Source organism: Bufo gargarizans, chromosome 6, assembly GCF_014858855.1.
Source record: "Bufo gargarizans isolate SCDJY-AF-19 chromosome 6, ASM1485885v1, whole genome shotgun sequence".
Classification (NCBI taxonomy): Eukaryota; Metazoa; Chordata; class Amphibia; order Anura; family Bufonidae; genus Bufo; species Bufo gargarizans.
The window spans coordinates 266,602,810-266,615,210 of record NC_058085.1 but is presented as its reverse complement, the minus strand read 5'-3'; positions in this window follow the sequence as shown (position 1 = coordinate 266,615,210).

The window sequence follows — 12,401 nt, the reverse complement described above, 5'->3', positions numbered from 1 at the left end:
CAGTAATGACCACAAGCTACACCTGAGACAAGATGTGTGGTCATTACCAACAACAACACTGCAAGAAGTGAAATCAGATAGGCTGTCAGGTGACCTAACGTGCAGATCTTCTAACTGGGGTTAAGCGAACCCGAACTGTAAAGTTCGGGTTCGTACCGAACTTTAGGATTTTGGACCCCCGAACCCGAACATTTCAGTAAAAGTTCAGTGTTCGGCGATTTCTTAGCGCTTTTTGAAAGTCTGCAGAGCAGCCAATCAACAAGCATTTAACTGTGTGACCTTAGAAGCCATCACAGCCATGCCTAGTAATGGCATGGCTGTGATTGGCCAGTGCAGCATGTGACCTAGTCTCTATATAAGTTGGAGTCACATAGCACTGCACGTTACTCTGCTGTGCTTAGTGTAGGGAGAGGATGATGCTGCTGCTGTGAGGGAGAGAATAGGACAGAATCTGTTATCAGAACTCCAATTGAACTCCGCAATCTACATAGATTTAGTTGTGTAGGTGCAGTGCACAATCTTTTTACCCTGCCCTGAGCCCAGTGACAGAGAAAAATAAAGTTTATCCGTCTGTTAGTTAGGTGGGCGGAGGCGGCGGCCATTTTATGCAAGCTCAGTGCACCAGCACTGCATCTGTGCTTTTGTGACATTCAAATCCAAGCTTGAAATACTGCAATAATAATCTGGCTTTGAAAAAACACCCATTTTTGGCAATATCCAACTTCTGGTGCCTTTGCAGGATTAGTCAGTGTGCAATTTAAGCTAGAAATACAGCTATAATTTTCTGGGTTTTTAAAAACACCCTTTTTGGGCAAAATACACAATTTTACAGCCCTTGCTGCAGCTGCACGTGTGAAATGCAAGGGTTATATACTGCTGTCATATTCTGTTATTAAACAAACACCCATTTTGGGCAAAAAACTTTAATTGCGGCCTAGTCTGGATCTGTACTTGTGAGATACAACCTTTACATACTGTCGTTCTATTCTGCTAATAATTAAACACCTACTTAGAGCAAGATCCTAAATTTAAGAAATATGAGGAGAGCGTCAAATAAGGGACGTGGCCCAGGTCGTGTTGCTGCTGGTGAAGCTCCTGTTGCAGGGAGAGGACCTGGTCGATCTGTGCCAGTTACACGCACAAGTGAAACCCCTTCCTCAGGTGCGAGTAGGCGATAGAACCTGCAGCGGTATTTGGTCGAGCCTAATGCGGCTCTACGAATGGTGAGGCCAGAACAAGTACAGGCGATAGTAGATTGGGTTGCTGACAGTGCCTCCAGTTTCTAAATTACTGACCTTTGAAATGCTGTCATTCCGTCTTATGGAGACGGAGAGTTTTAAAGGCCTTATGGCGGTGGCTGTCCCACAGTACGTCGTGCCAAGCCACCACTACTTTTTTAGGCGAGCCATCCCTTCCCTGCACAACCAAGTGGGGGATAAAATCAGGTGTGCACTGCGCAATGCCATCTGTGGCAAGGTGCACCTCACTATGGATACATGGACCAGTAAGCACGGTCAGGGACGTTATATCTCCATAACGGCACACTGGGTAAATGCAGTGGCGGCTGGGCCTGAGGCGGATAGCAGTTTGGCGCATGTGATTCCACCATCGAGGATTGCAGGGCACTTCAGTTTGCCTCCTGTTGCTTCCTCCTCCTACTCTGCTTCCTCATTCTCTACCGCCTCCTCATCCGGTCAGTGTAACACCTTCACCACCAACTTCAGCACAGCCAGGTGTAAACGACAGCAGGCAGTTTTAAAACGTATCTGTTTGGGGGACAATCCCCACACCACGCTGGAGCTGTGGACGGGCCTTGAACAACAGACCGATGATTGGTTGGTGCCAGTGGGCCCCTCAAGCCCGGCGTGGTGGTGTGCGATAATGGGCGAAATCTCGTAGCAGCTCTGGGACTAGCCGGTTTGACGCATCCCTTGTCTGGCGCATGTGCTGAATTTGGTGGTGCAGACATTCCTTAAAAATTACCATGATATGTCAGAGCTGCTGACGGAAAGTGCGGGCCATCTGTGCCTGCTGCTGCTCGCTTGTCAGCGCTACAACGTAACTTCGGCCTTCCCGCTCACCGCCTCATATGTGACGTGCCCACAAGGTAGAACTCCACCTTGCACATGCTGGCCAGACTGTGCGAGCAACAGCAGGCGATAGTAAAGTTTCAGCTGCAGCACGCACGGGTGAGTAGCTCTGCGGAACAACACCACTTCACCACCAATGACTGGGGCTCCATGCGAGACCTGTGTTCCTTGTTGGGCTGTTTCGAGTACTCAATCAACATGGCCAGTGCCGATAACGCAGTTCTCAGCGTTACTATCCCACTTCTATGCATCCTTGAAAAAACGGTGCTGGCAATGATGGAAGAGGATGTGGCACAGGAGGAGGAAGAGGGATAATTTCGTAGGGTTTCCGGACAGTCATTCACAAGTGGCTCCGAGGGTGGGTTCCTGCACCCATAAATGGCAGGTACACAATTGTCCAGCCAGGGCACAGTTCTGGAGGATGACGAGGTGGAGGATGAGGAGGAGGAGCCTCGTTCACAGCAGGGTGGCACCCAGACCAGCTCATAGCTATCACTGGTGCGTGGCTTGGGGGATACAGAGGACACAGACGATACACCTCCCACAGAGGACAACTTTACGTTGCCTCTGGGCAGTCTGGCACACATAAGCGATTACATGCTGCAGTGTCTCCGCAATGACCGCCGAGTTGCCCACATTCTAACCAGTACTGATTACTGGGTGGCCACCCTGCTGGATCCCCGTTACAAGGACAACGTACCGCCCTTAATTCCGTCACTGGAGCGTGATTGTAAGATGCACGAGTACAATCGCACACTGGTAGACACGCTGCTGGTGGCATTCCCATCTGACAGCGGGGGCACAGAGAAAGCACAAGGTGAAGGCAGAGGACGAGGAACAGGTCGCCAATGCAGCTGGGGCACCGCCAGCACCTCAGAAGGCAGGGTTAGCATGGCCGAAATGTGGAAAAGCTTTGTCAGCACGCCACAACAACCAGCACCACCAGCTGATATGGAACGTCTTAGCAGGAGGCAGCATTTCACCACCATGGTGGAGCAGTATGTTTGCACACGCCTACACATACTGAATGACGGGTCTGCCCCCTTCAACTTCTGGGTCTCCAAATTGGGCACATGGCCTGAGCTTGCCCTTTACACCTTGGAGGTGCTGGCCTGCCCTGCAGCCCAGGAATCCTCAAACTGCGGCCCTCCAGCTTTTGTAAAACTACAACTCCCACGATGCCCTGATGTAGGCTGATACCTGTAGGATGTTTGGGCATGCTGGGAGTTGTAGTTTTTTGTAAAAGCTGGAGAGCCGCAGTTTGAGGATGCCTGCTGCAGTAAGTGTATTATCTCAACGTGTGTTTAGCACTGCAGGGGGCGTTATTACAGACAAGCGCAGCCGACTGTCCACAGCCAATGTGGACAAGCTCACGTTCATTAAAATGAACCAGGCATGGATCCCACAGGACTTGTCCGTACCTTGTGCAGAATAGATATATATACCGGCCTTAACCAGCCATTGTTATACTACAGCGCAATTGCTCATTCTTGTATTTTGGATATTTCACACTCTTTTGGAGTGTACCATAATTTAAAAAATAAATAAAACCAAAAACCAGTGTTGGCTACCTCATCCTCCTCCACCGCTGCTTCCACCTACACTGCCAAGTCCACCGCCTCCTCAAACTCCTATTCCATGTGGACCTCCACCTCATAAAATTGTTTTGATTTGTACGTATTTAATTTTATCTCATTTCACTACTTTGTCTGTTACATTTTCGGGTGAAATTCACAAATTTTTGGGTGTGATGTACCACTGCTATACCTAGTAGACAGGTTAAAAAAATTCAAAAATTTGTCTGTTACATTTTCGGTGAAATTCACCAATTTTTGGGTGTAATATACCCCTCCTCTACCTAGTTGACAGTTTAATAAATTTCACTAATTTTTGTTTTACATTTTCGGGTGTCATAAAAAAATTATAATTCTGTCATAGACTCCTGCTCTACCAAGTAGACAGGTTAATAAATTTCACAAATTTTTCTGTTACATTCTTGGGTTGACATTTTACAATTTTGGATGTGAATAAACCCCTGCTCTGCATAGGTGAGGGAATAAAATTTCTGAAATTCTTAATTGATGCACGCCACCTACTTTCATTCAATGCTTAAAATTTAACAAGTTGTCTTACATTTGCGCTTCAATAATTTGTCCCACATTTGCGCTTCAATAATTTTCCCCACATTTGCGCTTCAATAATTTGTCCCACATTTGCGCTTCAATAATTTGTCCCACATTTCTACTCTATCATATTTAATTTGAAACAATTAATCCTCCCTTGGATGTGGTCTCTCTTTCTCACGCTCCCTCTCCGGCGTGGAACCCTGATTCGCCGATAACCATGATCAACATGGTAGGCTCAGAAAAGAACATCGAAAGTTGATAGAGAAGATATCCAAATGGATGGTGGACGTCACAGGGACGTACGATCAGTCAGAATTTATCTAGAGTCAACAAAGCGGCAGCAGGGCTCTCTGTATAACGTTTCCAAATCCAAAATACCCCAGTGACATTTCCTATAATTTTTTATTAATCATTCCAATAACAGGGCATCTTATTTTGTACCCTGTAACCTGTATTGTTATTTATCGTCACTAACTCCCCGAGTCGGGAGTGGGTAATTGCTGCGCTCCCCCTCCTTTCCTTCAATTCTTTCGTTTTAATAGCTTCTCCCACATTTCTGCTCGATTACAATTAAAGGGCTTCTGTCACCCCACTAAAGTGATTTTTTTTTTTGGGCTGGTGAAATTAGTTATATTGCGATATATCACAATATAATTGTGTCACTTACTTTGATCCAGCAGTTTCTTCAAAAAACGAAGTTTTATCATATGTAAATTCGGTCTCTAACAGCAAGTAGGGCGGCTACTTGCTGCTAGCTGCTGCAGAAATCCGCCCTCTCGTCGTGTTGATTGACAGGGCCAGCCGGGATCTCCTCCTCCGGCCAGCCCTGTCGGCATTTCAAAAATCGCGCGCCTCTGTGGATTCGGCGCAGGCGCTCTGAGATGAGGTGGCTCGTCTCCTCAGAACTCCCTCAGTGCGCCTGCGCCGATGACATCACCGAAATAGAAGACGTCATCGGCGCAGGCGCACTGAGGGAGTGCTGAGGAGACGAGCCTCCTGATCTCAGAGCGCCTGCGCCGAATCCACAGAGGCGCGCGATTTTTGAAATGCCGACAGGGCTGGCCGGAGGAGGAGATCCCGGCTGGCCCTGTCAATCAACACGACGAGAGGGCGGATTTCTGCAGCAGCTAGCAGCAAGTAGCCGCCCTACTTGCTGTTAGAGACCGAATTTACATATGATAAAACTTCGTTTTTTGAAGAAACTGCTGGATCAAAGTAAGTGACACAATTATATTGTGATATATCGCAATATAACTAATTTCACCAGCCCAAAAAAAAAAAATCACTTTAGTGGGGTGACAGAAGCCCTTTAAGTTTCATGCATTGATCTCTCTTTCTCACGCCCCCTCTCCGGGGTGGAACCCTGATTCGCCGCTAACCGTGATCAACATGGTAGGCGCATAAAAGAACATCGAAAGTGGATAGAGCAGATATCCAGTTGGATCGTGAACATCACGGGGACGTGCAACATGGTGGGGCAGTATGTTTGCACACGCCTGCAGGAACTGACTGATGGTTCTGCACCCTGCAACTTCTGGGTCTCCGAATTGGGCACATGGCCTGAGCTTGCCCTTTATGCCTTGGAGGTGCTGGCCTGCCCTGCATCCAGTGTATTGTCTGAACGTGTGTTTAGCACGACTGGAGGGGATTATCACAGGTTATATTTCCCAATGTTTTGGGGTGTACCCGAATTTAAAAAAATGTTAAATTAATTTAAAACCAAAAAGCAGTGTAGGCTACCTCCTCCACCGCCGCATCCACCTACACCGCCACATTAACCGCCTCCTCAACCTTCTACTCCATATGGACCTCTTCCTCCTAGGTCAAGATTATTATTTGTACGCATTTTATGTTATTTAAAGTCATTTACCTATCCACATTTGTTTGCAGAGCACTTGCCATGCTCTTAACCACATTTTGCTGGCATTTGCAGCCCTCTAGCCCTTTCCATGACATTTTTACAGCCATTTTAGTGCTCAAAAGTTCAGGTCCCCATTGACTTCAATGGGGTTCGGGGTCGTTCGGGTCCCGAACTGCCACAAAATGAAGAGTGAGGTATTTTGAGTAAAGGAGCGGGGTACATTTCACCAGGACCAATTATGGGAATCTTCCATGGACAGCTCTTGCTCTGCTCTCATTGCTGTCTGAAGAATTCAAGCAGATAACGAGTCACAGGGTAGGAGTATAAATGTAAGAGGGTTTTGTTAAGAAATCCAGATTCTAAGGGGAATAGAGAAATCTACAGCTCCAGATACATCATCAACTTATAGAGAAGCCACCATCTTATTCTATTACCTGCCTTCTGCACCCTGCAGTTGATCTCCTGCATATCACTCTCTCTTGCTGCTCTCCATCTTCTACTCAGTTCCACTGGAACCAATGTCCTCTCCTCTTTACAGTTTATTTTTGCACACCACTTGACTCCTGTGGTTGCCCTCATAAATGAACCATTTTTGGTCGGACTCAGCTTCTGTTCTCTTCTAGACCTGGTGTGTCCCCCTACCCCCACTGTGCAGTCTCCATTGAGGGACCAAGTGGTATAGGGCATACAAGTAGACCAGATTACGTCCAGAACGGTTGGATAGCATCTGTTTAGGAAAGTGTTGCGTTTTTGGAGCCTGTGGGAACTTCTTAAAGGGGTTCTGTGTAGCTGTTGGGTGTGTTAGGTTTAGGACAGGGGTTGCTGGGCTGGTGGACATTGGTTCTGAGGATCAGATTGGGGATGGGGCTCAACTGTGCTAGATGTTCAAAAGATTTGGCAATGAGAGAAATGTACAGCCAAATCAGTAGATAATGGGTTAATCATCTAGAAGCCAAAGTTAATTCACCAGGAAAATCAATAGAACTCGAATCAACAGACTAAGGGTTAATCCGGAAATAAGCCAAGGTCAGTTCACCAGGAGTACTAATGCTGGAATTGAGAGTAACACAATGGACAGGAGCCTGGGCATATTTGAAATCACAGGCAATGACTCAGATTTATTACCTGATTTAAATCCCCCACTCAGCCTTCTGATTGGACGTTGAGCCAAAGCACTGATTAGCTTGGCTTACCATCTCTATTAGGCTTATCAGCCAGGGTTTGACTGGTCAGCTTGGCACCCTTCCAGGCAGTGTCGGACTGGGGTACCTAGGGCCCACCAGTAAAATTTACTTGGGGGCCCACCGTGTGGATACATTCGGATATAATAAATAATTTAACACGTTTTTTACATGAACATAGGCTGGTTGAGGTGCTGTACATTGAATATATGTATGTAGTGCAGTCAATCTAGTGTTTTATGTGCCACTTGTGCAGGGGGTGGGAGACTAGGGGCCTACCTTGCTCAGGGGCCCACCGGGGGATTCCCCTGTGGGCCAGTCCAAGCCTGCTTCCAGGAATGTCCCAGCTTGTGACACGAGTTGCTCCTGATCTCTCCCATGGCCTCTTTGTACAACTGATTTGGCGGAGAGACCCTTTTACCTCACAGCAACCATCTTTTTAGGGTGGGCTACCACTTTAGGGAGGCCTACCTTAATCTAACTCCTCTCCATTAGCTTCCCTCTAACATTATCCTGCACTCATAATGCACTTCATATCTGTGCATACACAGATACTGGCTGGTGACTGACTCATGCTTCTTTATGTTTGTGCTCCCCAATTTGCTTCAACGTTTCTGGACCATTGTACAAAAAAGACACTTTTTCTACCTTTTGCTTCACTGATATATTCCCATAGATTGTACGCTCTTGTGAGCAGAGCCCCCATTGTTTGGTTTTGTTTCTTTGTAATCCCTAAAGCACAACCCCCCCCCCAAATCGATGCTACCTTGTCCCAGCCCTGCATAGGCATTTGGCCCACAGCTATCTCACGTGTCTGTCTCATGCCTTTATGTCTTTGTATCATTGTTCTGGAACTATGATACAGGGGAACAGAATAAGGACCCCTTGATACTTAGGGCCCAGAATAAGGGAAATGCTGACACTTAGGGATTCAGAAGAAGAATATGATGACATTCAGTGGGGCAAGACAAGGACACACCCTTAGGCCCCATGCCCCTCGCCCAACATCTGCAATTGAGAGTCAGGAACCCCCCTATACACATTAGTTGGTCAGCCAAAATAAGTGGGTTCAGCCGGCAAACTGATGTGTATGACCAACTTTAAGAAGCACACAGTGATCCTTGGTGCCACAGAACAAGGGCATGTTGACACTTGGGGGACCAGGGCGCTCAGGGAGATGTTTTTAAGGACACGTGAGGTATAAGGGGGGCAGTGCAGCTGAGCCTGCAACCCCATGTACCTTCGCCCCTGCTCACAGCTGATGTCTTTTTGGCATGCCTGTGTCGTCCAGCAGAGATGATCTGGTTTTCACTGGGTTCTGTGAGAGAATGTATGTGTGAAATAGGAATGTTGCACTGTGCTGCAGAGACACCTATGCTTGAGATGGCAGTGCCAAGGAGGCATCTGCTTTGCTAGGGGAAAGTACGTGATGTTTGCAACTCTCCCTAGTGCCAGTTCCCCCACCCACCACTATTACCCCTGCATGTCTGGTGCTACCCCCACCTGGTGCACTGTGCACTCTGCTAACAAACTGTGAGTTTGGCAGCAAAGGGAAGGGGGTCAGCTCTGAAAGCTAAACCAGGAATAGAAACCAAGGCATGAAGGGGGGGGGAGGCTGGTAGGGGAAGGAAGGGGGGAAACAGCCCCAGGGAGAGATAAGAAGGGGGTGGGGAGGAGGGAGAGGAAAGATATTAGTAGAAAGGTCAGAGAGGGGAAGAGAATGGGGGAAGGTAGCTGAATTAACCCTTGAACGTCCGCCAGTCACAATCACTAACCACTGTGCCTGCACAAAGATGGGGGTGTAATGCAATTAGCTGGTCTCTGTCTATGGGGGGAGGAGGGGTAAAGGGAGTGGAGGGGATTTCAGAGGAAGGACAAAAGAACAAGGCTACAGATAATATCCAGATATAGAAAGGTGAAGTAGACGGAGACAAAGGCAGGAGATACACAGACATAGTCAAGTGCTCCTGACGCCAGGACATGGTGGCTTCCAGATGCTCCAATGTGCAATTTATTTTTCTATATATCCAGCTAATATAGTCGCCATGTCTGTGCACCTGTTTAGCAGTACAGGTCGGACCACTGTAATTGTATACATATATACTGATTTATCACAGTATGCTGGAGAGTACATGTCAGGTGGGAGACCCTACATACAGCTGTGTGTATACAGTACCCTCCACCCTCCCCATATACAACATCTATACCCTTGATAACAGTATGGCTGTACAGTAGGGATTATTACTAATAATCCCACTCTTTATATATACTGTGTCCCATATATATTCCACATGACCAGATACTTCTCCATCCCTCATATACTATTCCCCCAGTTAGGTCTCGTTCACATTTCCATTTGTCACTGACGCGTGCTGTCGGCACTTTCCACAGACGGCACATGTACCCATTGAAATCAGTATTTACTGACCTTAGGTCAGTGAAAAAATTACGGAGACATGCACTTACTTTGGTCCATGATGCGGACCGTCTATGGGTCCGCGCTAAAACACATACACAACACAGAATGCATCTGTGTTCGGTCCGTTTTTCACTGATCACTAATAGGAGATGCTCTGGAAATAAATTTTGGAATACAGATGACCCTCGGAGGGAAAAAAACGGACGCGCAGTCCAAACACAGTTTCTTTGCGGATGAAGCACGGGCAGATTTTTTTTTTTCAGGGAAGTCAAACAAACACAGAATGATTGGGAGCTGTGATTATAAGCCCCAGCCTCCTTCTTTACAACGGGCCTCTAAGTCAGATTTATTTTCTATTGTGTCACAGCATGTGGAATTGCGACACCATTGAAACCGCGTAGCTGTACACGTGCAGTAAAACTGTCTTTGTTGCCCATAGCAACCAATCCGAGCTCATTTCTCCTTTCTGAAAGGGGTGGACATTTATGGCATATCCACAGGATATGTCATAAATGGCCTCTAGGTCCACAGTTGCTATCTTCACCAGTTCCTATCTCGAGAACGGGACGCCGTCACACCCTGCTATGACTGGACAGCAGGCCACGCCAGCTCGTCTCTCTTCTTACAATGCTACATTCAAAAGAAAGGGTGCTCAGCTATTTTTGGAAGTCCTATAGTAGTGAATGGAGAGAGAGAGCACTGTCTGTCACCTGTCACTCTATATATCAGGTGAATGAACATTATTGGGGTCATTTATCAAACTGGTGTAAAGTAGAACTGGCTTAGTTGCCTATAGCAACCAATCAGATTCCTCCTTTCCTTTTCTAAAGGAGCTTTCCAAAATGAAAGGCGGAATCTGATTGGCTGCTATGGGCAACTAAGCCAGTTCTACTTTACACCAGTTTGATAAATCTCCCCCATTATGTCTAACAGCGTTTCAACCCCTATATATATATATATATATAGTACTACCCTGCGGAGACTATGACTATACTAATACCCCACCGCCGCCACGACTTGTCCTTTTTGCAGCTTCCTTCTTATGCACTCAGTCTCCCCCTAAAGGGACCTTCCCAAAGTCACACGTCTATGACTGTGACGATAAGGTGTGGGGGTGGGATGAAGGTCATTTTATCATCAAAATCCCCCTCCTGCCACAGTGAAGCCATCCTTTAAACAATGTTTCCATACCCCTAGCAAATAACTGAAACCAGATCCTAGTACTTTAACCCTTTATAAGTGCAGAGAAGCACGAGAAGACAATGTTTTTTATTTTTAATTAACTTTCTTTTTTTATTGACCTCCTTTCCTGGTAATGATGGAGTTAATAGGGAAATTGTGTTCCCCTCCATCTGGTAGAGGTAAGGCCTCCCACTTCTCCTTCCAGAAGGGGGTTAGTTTCCTCTCTCCCCCACCTCTCTCTCAAGCCATCTGTCATATAGAATATCTTCTTAATCTGCCCTCATCCTGGCACCTTCTCAGTCCCTGGCGATTAACCCTTCTGTTACAGGAGGGGTAGATCCTATATTCAGAATCTTTTATTAATGTAAATCAAGGATTGCCCCAAAATACTGCATTTGTTTTTCCTGACTGAAGCGTGTACGGAAAATGAGGTCAGTCCCTTATTCCAAGTACTAGGGCTAATTTGGATAAAACGGCCATAGGCGAACAGGTCAGTGAGCCGACGCAAGCGATACTGAGCGGCACTAACATTAATCCGTGCTTCCATGGTAATAATTTCCAATCTGTTCCATTGGCTGGAAGATTTATCAGTCATATTTAAGGATCTTCTACATCTAGATGTTGGGCGACAACTGATGATGGCAGCCGTTGCGATGCTCAGAGAGCAATGTCAGTCAATTGGCCAAATACTCTAAGGATGCTACCACACATTTAGGTTTTTTAATGCAGTTTTTGAAGCCCAAATCGGAAGTGGATCATAAAAGGAGAGAAGCTATTCAGGACAGATGCAACTTCTCTTTTTTTTTAACCCATTCCTGGTTTTGGCTTCAAAAACTGCGTAAAAAACCTAAACAGGTGGCCAAACTCTTAGTAGCATTATAACAAATTAAGGGTATATACACACGGCTGTGAGTGTTTTGCAGTCCAGAAAACACAGATCCCAGCCGATTGCATGTCACTGTTTATTTTTTTTTATTTCTGTATAACTGTCCTATCCTTGTCTGCAAAACGGACAAGTTTAGAACATGTTCTATTTTTTTTTTTTTTTTTGTGGGGCCATGGAGCGGATGCGGACAGCACACGGTATACTGTCCGCATCTTTTGCCTTCCCATTGAAATGAATGGGTTCGCATCCAATCAGAAAATGTCTGATCAGTGGGGGCCCCACTGCTGAGGAACCCATCAGTATTCCGAACAGTTTTCAAACCCCCCCATTCCTCCTCACTCCCTGACCGCAGAGAGATAGAATTTGAATGGAGCTTTGTACCTGGCTGTTTCCATTAGCCCCAGCAGGGTGGTGTCACAGTGTGGGGGGAGGGGCGGAACACCAGAAAGACAACAGAAGGAAAATGACTAGGAACTAGGCCTCAAGGCTAGGGAAAGGGAAATGGTGACCACCTAAGGAAACCCTAAACCTAGCCCTGACTCCTGTCAGTATGAATAGACCCTGAAGGTGGGAATATTCATACACCATAAACCTAGGCCCTGGTAACTCTGAAAAGCCCTAGGATTAGTGACAGGGTCTGAGACTACTTGTTCCTT